The 15577-nt window shown below is 35.4% G+C and overlaps 1 long non-coding RNA gene across 1 annotated transcript in view; it reads right to left on the bottom strand.

Moving 5' to 3' along the window:
* The window catches only part of LOC120599663 (uncharacterized), a 28968-nt gene extending 24211 nt beyond the window's left edge, over nt 1–4757 (bottom strand). Inside the window, exons 1-2 of the long non-coding RNA XR_005651964.1 lie at nt 4633–4757; nt 1854–1990 (exon numbers count right to left, since the gene is read on the bottom strand). This is a non-coding gene — a long non-coding RNA (uncharacterized LOC120599663). The remainder of the gene's footprint in view (nt 1–1853; nt 1991–4632) is intronic.
* Between the last annotated feature and the right edge of the window lie 10820 nt (nt 4758–15577).

Here is a 15577-nt window from a genome sequence, read left to right as displayed (position 1 = left end):
TTAAGTTTTTTTCATCTCCAAATTTGGGTTGAGGGGTGTGTGTGTGTGTATATATACTGTGATATATCCAAATTGTTTTTCCTGCCTTTAATTATTTCCTCATTGCAATCCTTCTACTTAGCTTTGGCAGTACCCTTCCTCACTTTCCTGGACGGAAAAAAAATTACACTTTCAGCCTTTTCATCTGCAATTATCTAAGGCTGCCAAGAAATGACTTTAAATAGACTATAGTAGAACCTTTAAACACAAGTAAATACAGGGGCTTATCAAATAGCATTCAGAGTATAGACCAGTTTTAACTTAAGAAGAAAAATAATAAGTAATCTAAAGTCAGAGCTCAAAATTCACTTGATGAGAAACTTATTTACTTGTATGTACGTATGGGCAGGGAAAGAATTACATTAGACAAACTGCGTTAATGAAACAAAAAAATGACGATAATAGTCTACTTCGCCAAACATAAAAATGAAACAGTAAAAAAAGACAAAAATGTATTTTCTTATATTTTCCTTTTTCCATTGTATTAAGATTATGACTGTCATGTTGCCTTTATATTAAACGTTAATCTCTGAGATAGTGTCATTTTTATTGACTTTGATTCAGCACCTAAGTGCAAATTATATGCATATAAATTTCTAACACGCTTCAGAGAAGCATCCTACTATAGGATATTTTTCCAGCATTCTGAATTATCCAGAACACAAATAATAACTTATAAAAATGCACAGAGGGTCTCTGAAACAACCAAATAAGATGTCTCAATGTATTGTTCTAGAGCAGTGGTCTTCAATGTTTTCATGTTAATCCAAAAAATAGCTGCAGATCTCTTAAAATTAGTTTATGTATTTTTCACCCAAGGAAACGCATCGTGCTTACTAGGGGAATTGAGAAGTATTTTAAGTGTTATATAAATTAAATTCATTTTATCCTCACATAAGTCTTATGAGGTAGGTACTTACTATTATTAAACTCATTCTAAATATGGAAAACTGAGACATAATTAAACCAAAGTCAGCCAACTGGATATGAACCCAAGAAATCTAGCTCCAGAATCTGTGTATTTATTAGTGCATTTAAATCAACTTCTGGCTTTAAATACACACATCTGAAGAGTAGTAATGTCTATTTTAAGCTATTTTCATGTAGTTTCATAGACCTAATAATTCTGCTTTCCACAACATTGACTGGAACCTGCTAGTCTAAAGTTCAGATACATAGCTTTCAAGAGAATTTCTTAAACCAAATGCAGTACTTACATATTTTCCCATTAGACGCAGTTCTAGTGAGATTGACCACCTGGTTTTCAACTCTATAGCAGATTAAAAACAGACTATCTTAGTGGTTAAAAACCTTGGGTTTTGAAATCAGAATGCCTTGAATCAATCCCAGGCACTGCCAACTTTTTACCTGGGTTATCTCACTCAGGTCACTTAACTATCTAAATCTGATTTCTCACATATAAAAGATCGGTAGACTACTTACTCCCTGTATTATGAGGATGAAATGAGATAATGCATGCAAAGCACATTGTTTCATTGTACGTGACAGGGCCTCAATAGTGGCAGCTGATAATGGTTATGTAGGTGGTAGCAACAGTAGCAGTATTAACGGGGACTGTGAAGATGTTATAGATGATCATTAATAGCCTGGCAGCCTGATGGTCAAATATCAAGATTAATGAGCAAATTTGTTTGAGCTTAGGAATATTCTTCAGAAACACATACAGCTTTGGAAATATTAATTAAGGTTTTTTTAATGGTATTATTTCATAAACTGGTAAACAGAAATTTTCAAGAGGTTCTTGGATCAGTTTTTGATAAATCATGTAGAAATAGAAAAGAAATTTCTCTCACCGCTCTCAAATACAGAGCTGCGTATTGTTCTCACATCTCATAATTGCCAGAGTGACTGTTTCATCCACTGCAGTTTCTTCACATTATCCCCTCAGGTGGTATGTCAGACAATTTCTCTTTCAGTCTCCAAACATGAACTTTTAGAATGCCAATCAAGGCCATATAAAAGACAGAGGATCATATCAGATCAGACTGTAGGCTGAAAACTAAATAACTAGTAACATTTACTACCAATCAAAAATGTATTTGGACAGAAAATACACTTGCAAGAATTATTCAAATATAAAATCTCAGTTGAATTAAGAATAGAATCATTGCTGATCAGACACATCAATCATTTTTCAATGATATAATTCCTTTAAAAATTCCCTCATCTTTATGATTATGTAAAAGACATGCTTTTTAGAAAGCTATCTTTATTAATGAGCCATAAATATAGTCTCTTCATAGCCTGCTGCAGAATTTGGTAAGACAGTCTGGTGAAGAAAGATTCCAATTCATGAATAGGCTGTTTAAAACCCTCATTATAGATACTTGGTGATTAAATTTTGATTTTTTCCACCATTTATCAGAGGTTCATCAGCACACGTATAGGCTGTCTCTGTACCTTACTTCCATTCCAATCATCGACGCGATTGTTAGAAACCTGCAGAAGCAAACTTAACATGGAGAGTCAAACAATTCCATATATTAGTATAATGTGATTTTATTTTTTTAATTATTTAATAGAAGGGTAAAGGACAGAATTTTGCAGCTAAAGACCAGATGCTCATCAAAATGAAAAAGGATTATTGTCAATTCTGAGACGTGATTGTCTTCATTTGGGTTCTATAATATTGCTGCTAGTGAGGGAATGATAAACCCTTTTCTCTCTGGGGCAAATGGGAAAGTGCATTCCTCAGTTTGGAAGAAAAAAATTCTCTTTGCTCCTAGATTCTTTCTTTGTTCCATAGAAGATGTAAAGTATAATCCTTATGCATAAATGTAGGAATTCCTCTCTCCTCATTCCTCACTGTGCATACTTCTCTTGAACTTCACGTCAGGAATAACTTCCTATTTAGACAGTTGATGATCTCTGAATGTATAATGTCAAGAATGTCAGTGAAGTAATAGAATTCTATTGGAAAACCTGTTGGCTGGGTCAGATGATTTGGGTTTAGCCGTACCCACCATTTACTTGCTGTTTGCTGTAGGCAACTCGCAATACTACGGACATTACTATGGTTAGTATAGATAGCATGGATAGAAGAGATCATGGAGCTTGTGTCCAAAAAGGTTTCATGAATTAAAAGTGAAAGCCAATAGTTCTTATCTGTTTAGATTTGCTTCTATCCTCTCAGAGGGGTATAAAAAGTAATAGTCTTAGAAGATCCTATCCACATCAATTTCAGTCTCACAGGGACCATTCAGAATAATATTCTGAAATATTTAGGTTTAGGAGCAGGATGAAATGTGCTATGTAGAGTGAGGTAAAACAAGTAATTTATGATTAAAGCTATAGGTAGTAAGAGGTTGTTGCAGGCTCAATATTTTAGAGCATTCACTGTATGCTGAAACCTTAAAGTTGGGACTCAGGAAATGGTGGCTACTAGCAAATGTCGTTGGCTTGTTCATTCGTGTGTGTGTGTGTGTGTGTGTGTGTCTATTTTTAAGTTTATGTGTTCCTCAATGCATTGAAATGTTTTCCAATTATGTAATGATTACCATTTTTGACTTTTTTTATACTCTATTTCCTGCTGTTTCATATATGTATATCACTGGGTTAGCCCTGTGATATTAGGAACTTGATATTAGGAAGTTTGGATTAAAGAGTCTGTGAAACCCAGGTGGTTTCATCAGCCCATTATTCAAAATTTGAGGAAGAAATAATAATCTCACTCATGAATACACATGCAAAAATGCTTTCAAAATATTAGCAAATTGAATTTTGTGATGTATTAATATCTAATATCATAGTCAAGTTGAATTTATTCCAGAAATGCAAATTTGTTTTAATATTTAACAAAAATCTATCAATAGGATATCACATAAATAAAATAAAGGACAAATATGTGATCATCTCAATGAGTACTTCCCCAAAAAATTATTTGATGAAACTAACCTCCTTTTATTTTAAAATTGAGAATTGAAGGGATCTTCCTTAATCTGATGTACATTGTCTATAAAAAAACTATAGTGAATATCAGACTTAGTGGTAAGACATTGACATATTTTCCTTTGCAATCAGGAAGGGAGCAGTGATGCCTGCTATCACCACTTCTATTCAACATTACACTGGACACCCCAGCCAGTGAAATGAGATGGAAAAATAAATAAACAAAAACATATAAGAATTGAAGAAAGAAAGGAAGAAAAAAAAGCTTTCATTGTGGTAAATGATATGATCAGGTACTAGAAAATATAATCAACAGAAAAATTATTAGAATTAATGAGTTTTTAGGATTACTGAAAACAAAATTAATATTAAAAAATTATATTTCTACATACCAACAATGAGTAGTTAGAAGTGATAGTTAAAAGATATATATTATTTAAAATAGCACCAATAACATATAGTTAGAAGTATACCTAACAAAGATATTTTAAAGGAGAATGGTAATAGCAAGCCTGTAAACAATTCCCTCTTTTCTAGAGATGCCCATAAAAAAGGAATGGCCAGGTCAATCCCCTGGTAAACATGCTAGTAACCCTACTTCCTGGTAAGCATGCTACTGGTATATAGCAACAGAAAGATAAATGAGAGTCTTTTTTCTAATAAAATGTTTTTAGCATTACCTACCTCTTATAAAGATAACCTGGAACATATGGCTTTTTGAGGGCATGACGGGCTGGAGAATGTCACATAAGCTGTGTAATTTGTTGAGTGTAAATGGGGATGATCTCCAAGCAAAACGGTTCCTTTTGTGTGAGCAATAGTCCACACACGTTGCTTGCACATTATATGTTAAATCTAAACCAGGATACACCCTACCACAGAAGAGAAAGAATCTTTAGAGAGCTGTGTTACTGGTTCGGGGCTTTTCCAAAGGAAAGACACCTTGCCTTAGTCTTATATTCTTTACTCTGTATTCTTTAAATTATTAGTAATGTTTGCTATTGAATTATTATTGATGTTTGCTATTGCACATATATCTGAGTTGACAATTCTACCCGTTGTGTTATCTTAGACCTATATAAAAAAACTATAAAACATGAATGAGGTAAATTAAAGAAAACCTTCCTAAATGGAGAGATATATTTTGTTATGGGCTGAAAAACTCAATATGAAAAAGTTATAAATTTGGTGTAATGGAATATTAATTCTAAAATGTGTGCATGTATGTGTGGTGTATAGAAATTGAAAAACTGATTTTAAGATTCACATTAAAATAAAAAGGCTAAGGAGAGCTGAGACATTCTCTAAGAAGAAAGTGTCAGGATTTACTCTATAGATATTAAGATTATTATAAAGCTGTAATCATTGTGAGTTAATGTGAGATTAACTCAAAAATCAACACACCACTGAATTAAATTGAAGGCCAAAAGAGCAGATCTATGTATGTATGAACATTTGATTTATGACAACCATGTCATACAGTGAGGAAAACACAGTTATTTCAATGAATATTGCTGAGAGTATGCACTGATAGATAGAGATAGATGATAGGTAGATAGATGATAGATAGATAGATAGATAGATAGATAGATAGATAGATAGATAGATAGATAGACAGACAGATAAACAAACTTCTATCTCACACCATATATCTCAATCAGCCCAAAGTGGAATATAGGCCTAAAATGAAAGGTAAAATAATAAAAATTTTGTAACATAGAAAAATGCTTGTCTTCATGATTGCGAGGTAGGAGAAAATGTTTAAACAGGGTATAAAAAGATGTATACATTTGACTGACTATATTATAATTAAAAACTTCTGTTCATTAAAGACTCGATCATAAGAATGGAAAGCAAGCCACTGATGGGGAGAAAATATATTTAGCTTAATTAGCTATAGAAGGCTTATGTCAAGATTATATAAAGAACTATACAGAAAAATACATCCCTATGGAAAAACGAGCAAGGAATCTGAAGAGACACTTCACAAAAAAGTGTGTGTGTGTGTGTGTGTGTGTGTGTATACACATATACACATATATACACATATACACATATATATGTATACATATATATATCCAATAAACATATGAAAAGATACTAAACCTTCTTAATAATCAGAGAAATGCAAACTAAAACCATAATATGAAACTATGACATATTGTCAGAATGTTGAAGATTAAAGACTGACAATATCAAGTGTTGGAGAAAATGTGTAATAATTGGTACTCTCAAGTACAGTATGTGGAAGCGTAACTTTTTACGACCACTCATGAAAAGAATTTGACATTATCTACTAATGTAGACGATCCTTATACTCTGAGACCCAGGAATTCCACTCCCAAGTATAAACCCAACAGAACAGTGTGCATGGGAGCATCAGAGGATGCATACAGGAGTGTTCACAGCAACATCATTTGTAATAGTCCCCAAATGAAAACAATCCCAATGTCTATTACAATAATATGGATGAACTGTGATCATAGAATGGAATGTAACACAGAAATTAAAATGGGTGTATTACTGTTACATGTAAGAGCAGAGATAGAACTCACCAAAATGATGAGTGAAGGAAAACATACACGATAGAAGACATAGTATATGTCCATTGCGTAAAGTTCAAAAACAGGTAAAATAAATGTTGAAGAGTCAATATTTGAGTAGTAATTTACAGGTAAAATAAATGTTGAAGAGTCAATATTTGAGTAGTAATTTACAAAGAAGACCTAGGAACCAAATCAGGAGAATGGAGGGAGAGAAAAGGCCCTCACTAGCAATGAGCATGGGGGTGGAGGACAAGGTTCTGGGCTGTCAGCAATGTTCTGTTTCTTGACCTGGGTGGTGGTTATGTCCACTACATAGTACATTCATATATTATTTAATTTCTGTATAATATTATGTTACCCAATACTGTCAAAAAGAGAAAAAAAAAAAAGTCTGAAAGACCTGGGCAATATACCAGCAATCATTTACTCCAGCTAGAAAACATTGGATTTGGAGAAATTCTGCATCATAGAAAGCAGGAATTCTTCATCTTGGCATGCTTGACATTTTGGGGTGGATAATCGAATAATTCCTTCTTGTGGGAGGCTGGCCTACGCATTGCAGAATGATGCTTGTTAGCATTTCCGACCTCTACCCACCAGATGCCAGTAATACCTGCCCCTTCCAATTGTGACAGTCAGTCGAGAATCACTGACTTAAAGGAATTGACACTTAGAGGTGTTGTTTTTTGTGTGCTAGTTACATATTTTTTTAGAGTAGCCTTCTTTATGCATCATTTTCGGGAGTTTTCTATTGTCTTTCTTTCAGCCTTCTGTTCCGGTTTTCTCTGGTAATTTATTTTAAAATCTCCTGGGATGAATTTCCCTTTAATTTGTTCTTCAGATATATGGACCCATGTGGATAGAGAAACAGTCAAATTTCTCTTACAATTACTGTAAATTTTATGTTGCAAGGTTTGGTAACATTGCTCAAGTGGAGATATTTTAAAATGGAATGCGATTTCAGTGTGAACTAGCTGATACATGAGAGACTCTAATCTCAGTCTTTATGAAACAGATTGTCAAGAAACCCTAGGGATTTAGCCACTACTAATTACGATGAGGAATCCAGAAAAACGTGAATTTTCTCCCTCATCCATAGCAGCCTGTTCCTTCCCCCAGCACCCCTCTCCCCCACCCGCAACCTCTACCTCCACACCTTCTCTTACTTCCACGTTAACAAAGACAGATTTGGGCAGTCATAACTCAACCCGTCATTTCAATTACAGTTTTCAGTGACCACATCAAGAACGAAAAGTAAAGGGTAAAAACCACACTCAGCTATGGCATTTTTGTTGCCTTATTTTAAGTCATTACCAGTAACTGGAATCTGTATACTTCACTGAACTTTTGAAAGCAAGCTCAATTTCAGCACATTCAGTATACATTTTGGGGGAAATGAGTAACCAATTTTGCTAACTTCATACATTTTAATTGGTCGGCAATTTCCAAACACATCTGTGAGATAAATAATAAGTCACCCTCTGCCAACAAAAGATACAAACAGAGTTTCAGTTTGACTGAACATATTTCTTGGTTTTTGAGATGAAATCATTACCAATCTTCCTATCCTTAGAGGATGGTTCTCTTCCAAGTTTATGTCTTCCGACAGTGGCCTTTTTCTTCTACATTCTCCATACACAAGTGCTATTAGCTGGGATCAGTGGAAAGCGACTGGACTTACAGTCCAGGGTGGGTGATTCCAATAGCTTGCTTGGGCTCTTGTTAGCATGATGTTTCCTATGGGCTATTGTCCTCTATTTCAATTCCAGGCCAACCTGCTCATAGCTCTAACTACAATCCTTGGGATACTTGCTCATGCTAGTTACCTTCTATGAGTTGCCAAGTCCTAGTTCTAGAATGACATGCATCTCTCCAGCTATTCAAACCCTGAATCCCACCTACTTAGGACAAAATGGGACATCTAGCTTTATGTATCTTGGTCTTCCAAGGCATTCCCAGGGATTTCTCTCTTTTTTTTTAGCTAATTCATTTCAAAAAAGTAATTTAAAACATAATAGTAACTGACACTTATAAAGCATACCGTGTGCCAGGAATGTTTTAAGCACTTCAGTATCCACAACAACACCATGAGGTAGGTTATCTTATTATCATTGTTTTATAGATAAGAAAACTGAGGCACCGATGTGTTAAGAAAGTTGCTTAAGGACACAGAGCTAAGTGATGGACCCCCAGGTTTGACCCCTGGAAGTCTAACTCTAAGCAGCAGTTTGTAAGAATCAGAATCCTCCACAGTCATGTGTCCAAATTAAGTCTCTTGTAAACTACTGTGGCATGTGTCTTATACATTTCCCAGGGCACTTGTCATGTACTCCATGCTATTGATATTATCTGTATCCTTGTCTTTTATTACCTAATTTACTATAATACCAGGAGGGGAAAGATAGTGTCTTTTGAATTTTGTTGGCCTTCCATCAGGAACTCAAAACATACTGAAAGATGTTTTAGCTGCTTGCGAAAACCTTTTTTTCATTGCTTCAAAATACTAGCATATTAAAAAGTCAATTTATCTTAAGGTGCTCTCAAACCCACAAATGATTTGCCAAAAGAATGTTTTTGGCCATAATGTGTCTTTCTTTCCTCTTCCTGTGTTTAGTTTATTCAGGATATACTATTTTCTTTCTCTTTCCTTTCTTTTCTCTTCTTTTCTTTCTCTTCCTCCTCTTTTTCTTCTTCTTCAACTCCCCCACCCTCCTCTCTATCTTTTTTGTCCTGAAATATTTTCTCAGTTGATTTCAAATTCTGACAATCCTCAACACTAGAATGTAAATGAGTCAGCCCAACAGTTTATTTCTCAAAGTGTGTTTCGCACATTGTTAATAGTTGTTATGTGAAAAAAAAGAGGAAGCGTCCATGGGAAAATAAATTTAAGAAATACAGAGTTAAGCAAATATAAATACATTTATATAGAAATGTCGTTAATAAGCCTGGAGCCATTATTAGGCTAACGTACATTAGAAATCTTTAAGAAGGGGCACAACCTGCAGAATTTCCCTATTCTATGTGACAATAGACTTCAACAGTAGGATTTCAGAGTCACTCTGTGAGAAGGAGTAAACATGATTCAAATTAAAGGTTTTATGTCTGGAGTCATTGAGCCTTGGGTTTGAATTTTGCCTCTTCCGTGAAATAACTGTATAACTTTGGGCAAGTCACTGAGTTGTTATGGGAGTAATCACACTTATTTCATAGTATCATTATAACAAATCAGGATATGAATAACCTAATAAATGACTTATATTTCTATTTATTTGTTTTTACTTTATTTATTTTATTGATTTTTAAATGATTCTTTTTATTAATGATGCAAGTACCTGAAACAAAGAAAGAGCAGTGGATGCCCATGAAAACAAAGTTTCAGAGAAAAACAGGTAACTAAATCTTTCTTGACACATTAATTTTTATAATGACTGAGCTGGAAGGAAGCTGCCCTATTATGGCCAGCTTAGGTCAACATGGCTGGACTAGTTATGGCTATTAACAGACAAAACTAACAGAGAATTCACCACTTAAACCAGCAGCCATGGTTTCCCGACAATCACTAAACCAGAGACAATCATGTTGACTAGTCTTGACTTGAGATATTACGAAGAATAACTAAAACAGGGTTACTTGCTTGGATGTGATTCAAGATTTTTCATAAGTTAAATTTTTAAGGTGTTTTCAAGATAATTATACTCTAAAAAAGAATAGCTTTTGCCATCCTTTTGAATTCAGAAGACATAAACTATTGGTGTGCTTATAGCCAGTTCTCTGTAACCTCATGAGAACAAACAGAGCTTGGCTTGCAGTAATTTTTCTCACTTTCATTTCACAGATTTTTTCCTATTTATTTATTAACTGGAGTTTGTTTTCAAGTTCTTCAGGCTTTCAAACTTCTCTAAACATATTAGATACTAAGATGGTGATGCGAGACAGGTAGAAATCTTAAGTAATTTTTTCTCATGGTAAGAGTAAAACTGAGACTCATGATGAAGAAAGAATTGGTTTTAAGGCTTCTGTATGAAGATCACGAGCTCCCATACTAATGAAAAATCCCCATCAACATGTTATCATTTTATTTTAAATCAGGTTAGATTAATCTGCTCTTAGGCAGAAAGACATAGTTTTAATGTCCATTTTTACAAGATTGTTGATTAATAAATATAATTATTTGTTTTTGTTTTCAAGCTTTAAATCAAAGTTTTTCTCTGTATATTAGACAAGTCCTGTGTTTGTGAGGACATCTTAATGATATGATAGTATATATTAGTCCGTTCGGGCTGCTTAAACAAATGCCACAGACTGGGTGGCCTATAAACAATAAAAATTTATTTCTCGTAGTTCTGGAAGCTGGAAGTCCAACATAAGGGTGCCAGCATAGTCAAACTCTAGTGAAGGCCTTCTTTCAGGTCATAGATTGCTGACTTCTTGTTGTGTCCTCACATGGTGGAAAGGTCAAGCTAAATCTCCGGGGTCTCTTTTATAAGCACAGAGCCTTCATGATCTTGTCACTTCCCAATAGCTCCAGGGCCTAACCCCTTTGGGGTTAGAATTTCAAAATATGAATTTTGGGGAGACACAAACATTCAGAGCATAGCATGATGTGAGGCTGAACAGGAGCAAGAGAGAATGACTGGTCTGGTCAGTCATTCTCATAGGATGACCCTTTGCAGAAACTCTGACACACACAGTACTGTACACCTGACATAGCACAGTGACTTGAAGAAGGAGAAGAAGGTCAGTATCTTTGAGTCTGTTGCTAACAGGCAGAAGACTGGTGCTGTGAGAATCTGAGAGCAAAAACCAAAAAAAACAGCAACAAAAAAGACCTATCTATAGAATAATATTTACTCCCTCGTGAGTCCAAGTCACCCTCTAATCCAGGAGTTGGCAAACTTTTTCTGTACAGGGCCAGAGGGTAAATATTTTAGTCTTTGAAGATTATTTAGTCTCTGTCACAACAACTCAACTCTACCATTTTAGCACAAAAGCAATCATATACCAAAAAATAAACGAGAATGGCATTGTTTCAACAAAGTTTCATTTGTGGACACTGATATTTGAACTGCATATAATTTGCATGTTTCAAGAAATATCATTCTTCTTGTGATTTATTAAAATTATTTAAGAATGTGTAACCATTCTCAGCTCATGAGGCATACAAAAGCAAGCAGTGGACTGGCTTTGGCCCATGGGCCCTAATTTGCCAACCTATGCTAAACACTTGCTGCTCAAAGTGTTGCTGGCCTACAGACCAGCAACACTGATGTCCCTTGGGAGTTACAAGTACTGTTCATTCTCAGACTCCACTTCAAATGCTCTGTATCTAAATCAAAATTTCAACAAGATGCCCAGGTGATTCATGTACACATTAAACGTTTGAGAAGCACTGATCTAAGTAACAGTTTAGACTGTACTAGCACAGTGCTCCTCCATCTTGACTGCACATTAGAGTCACTTGAGGAGTTTTTACATTGCTCCATGCTCAGAATATACCTCATGAAAATCACCCAATAAAATCAGAATCACTAGGACTGGGGGCCAGGCACTGTTTGGTTTAGTTTGGTTTTAAAGCACTGTGTGATTCCAATGCATGGCCAAAGTTGAGAACCATTGCCCTACAGTCTTTTAACCTTTAGAGGCCTCCCTCAAAAGGATTTCCACTGATGACTTAAATTTAAAGGGTGATATATTAGTCGGCTTGGGCTGCTATAAGAAAATACTACAGCTTGAGTGGCTTAAACAACAGACATTAGTTTGCACAGTTCTGGAGGCCAGGAAGACCAAGATCAAGATGCACCTAGATCAGTTCCTGAGATCAGCTTTCTGGTTTGTAGACTTCTGGATATGTCTGCACATGGACTTTCCTCAGTATGTGCGTGCATGTGTGGGGGTGTGTGTGTGTGTGTGTGTGTGTGTGTGTGTGTGCACTATGCGCACCCATGTAGGGGAAGAGTCTCTCTCTACCTCTTCTTTTCATATAAGGGCATGAATCCCATCAAGAGGACCCCACCCTCATGACCTAATCTAACCCTATTTACCTGCCAAAGGCCCCACCTCCAAATATCATCTCATTGGGGGTTAGGGTCCAACATAGGAATTTTAGGGGAACACAGACAATCAGTCCACAACAGGTGATGAGAGCAAAGATCAACTACTTTCCTAGTCCCCGAATGATTACTCAAAAATTATAGGTATTAGTGCTTTACCATTAAAAAGGTACTTTCTCATTTATTACTTCTTTGATCCACTAATGCCTCATCATTAGGTTGCTAGACACTATGTTTATAGACAGGAAAATTAAGAGAGATAACTAACAGACCCAAGTCCACTCTAGTGATATGTGGCAATGCTGTGTCTGATGACATTGAAGTTGCTGCTTCTTGGTTCTGTTGGTAGCTGAATGATCTTGAGCACAGTGATTATTGCAAGGAATGAAGTAAGGCAAAGAGGAGAAATAGGATGTTAGCATTTATTGAGCAATCATAATATACCGAGCACTATACTAAGTGCTTTATATATAATGATCTCATTTAATCTTAATCAACTGTAAATATTATTCCATTTTACAGATGAGAAACTGAGCCTCAGATTGCCCAATGCTGCAAAACTAGCAAATGATATAAGCAGAACTGAAGACTAGTCTTTCTAATGCTGAAGCCTACTTTTTCCAGGCTATTTGTTTACCTGTCTATTTACAAAACTTAACTTATTTGGCAAGACTGTCACTGAACCTGGCGTAATCCGGTATTTAGGCTTCTATGTAGAAAAGGCAGAAGTTATAGGTAATTTTAACATATTAGTCAATGAAGTGTAATACTATCTTCCTGATTAGACAAATACAAATATCTGCTCCTAAAAAGAATTATTACCAAATGTTAATGTAGTTAAATGATTGCTGCTTATAAAATGTTGTCTTTCCTACACAGAGGTTGGCATAATTTCGTTTACTTTTTTCAGCCTTCTATGAGAAATGACAGGAAAAATTGCATTACTCAGCAAAGATTAAATGCTCTGGAGGATTGATGATGTCTGTAAATACAAAATGAATGGATATCGTTCATTGCTCCCTCCACCAAATGGAACCTGGGAATTAATAAGGCAAATGATTCATAAAGAAGTAAACCACAGACCTTGGTGTAAACAGAAAAGAAAGCAGCACACTTGTTTCCCCTCTTCTAACTCTCTGTACCTGTGACCCCAGTTTTCTGACCTGTTTTATCCCTCACCTGTACCCTCTCCCCTAATTCGAATTTCCCCAGCTATTGATCTTCTCTGAAGAATGACTAAGACCTTCTCGGACAAAAAATGGCTAAACAGAACTAGTTGTTTTCTCGTCTATCTCCATAAGCTATTTCCATGCAAGTTACAACTAAACATTTGAAGTTTATTCACTAACCTCCTCCCCCTATGTATACACACACCCCGCCCAGGTTCGATATTTGTGTTTAAAATAATTATCAGCATACTCATCATTTTCTGAGATAATCGTAATGATAATAACTGTCATTAGGTGCTTTGAAATTTCCACAAAAAGTACAGATGTTAACTAAATTGATCCAGGTCACGTGACAAGCAACAGTAGTCCTGGGTTTGAACCATGCTCTGGCTGCCCCCAAGGGCCATACTCTTTGCCCTCTGGCACACTACCTACTAGGACCCTAGGTACCAACTATGAAATACCAAGTACGACCCAGGCTCTGTGAGTACATTTTCTTTAATTGTCAAAGCAACTCTGTGAAAGAAGTTTATGATTTGGTTGAGGTCCTTGGAGGCCTTATCCACAGCTTTCCTTTCCCATTTAGATGTCAGAGCACATAAAAGAGATAGAATGATATTGAACATTAGAGAGATTAAGAAATAAAATATAAAATGGAAAACTATGCTATTTTTAAAATTAATGTCTTTGAAAAAATAAATTAAAAAGAAAGAACAGCATTAAAAACTGTGTTCGGGGAAAAGAAAACAGAAAAGTGGCTTAACAGGAATAAATGTCACCTTCCTGTGTATTTTTAAGCTTTCCGATGTATTTTTAAATTCTCTCTTTACACCCATCACCTTTCTGTCTGCTTTTTGATCTTTTAAAAAAGTAAATGAAGATACTAACCCTGCTTGCTATGGATTTTGAGTATAGTCAGAAATACAATCATGTATGATGGTAAAATAAAAACTGCCTTTGAGTTAGAGGATACTGCCTCTTGGAAAACATAGGTGATGTGAAGAGGCAGCAAGAAGGAATGGATAGAGCTGTGGGGCTGGAGGAGGCCCAGTCCCTTAGTCTTAAAGCCCTCCCATGGCGCTTCAGAGCTGGTCTCAGAGGCCAGGCTGGGACACCATACCTGGAAATGAGAACTGTGTGCAGAGCTGAGATTAGACCTGCTCAGGTCCTGTCCCCTGATCTTTGTTGGTAGGGTTCCAGTGCCCTGACAGGCTGATTTACCAGCTCTCCCAAAGTTTTCCTTTACCTCTGGCCCAAGAAAGTCAAAAAAGAGAAGTCATTTGCCATTTAGTTTTTCATCATCTAAAACTACTTCCTTGCAAATACTCTCAACTTTAAACTCCTTTTCTCTCTCAGTCAAATTGGCAAAACTCTTGCTCTGATTTAAATACTGTTGACTGTGAATGCTTCTGGAGGACATTCTAGAGTTGAGCTTAATAGCTTCCCTTTAATTCATGACTGCACACTTGTGTTGACTACTCCCTGGCCTCCCTCTTCTACCTTCCCAGTAACTTTGCCTATCCACTCTCCTAGGTGGTTATTTTATGGGCCTGGACAATTGAACAATTTATTTATTTATTCATTTAGTTAGTTATTACCCAAAAATCATACTGTAGGATAAGAAAAGGAAATCAGTTTATATTAAGGTCTTTGCAGATTTTGATAAAATAGTTCTCAAGTCAAAATCTCTAATAATGAGTAATATTGCTGCTATATGTTAAAATTTTTTATTCTGTAAAATTAAAAAACAGACATCTACACAGTAAAAGAATTGGTCAATTTTATGTATTTTTAAAGTTATGCTTTTTATTTAAATTATTTTATATAATATGTGATTTTCAATATGTACGTTCAAATTAAATTA

This window comes from Pteropus medius, unplaced genomic scaffold, assembly GCF_902729225.1.
Source record: "Pteropus medius unplaced genomic scaffold, Ma_sr-lr_union100, whole genome shotgun sequence".
Taxonomy (NCBI): domain Eukaryota; kingdom Metazoa; phylum Chordata; class Mammalia; order Chiroptera; family Pteropodidae; genus Pteropus; species Pteropus medius.
Note: the sequence above shows the minus strand (reverse complement) of the source record. Positions and strands in the feature narration are given on the sequence as shown.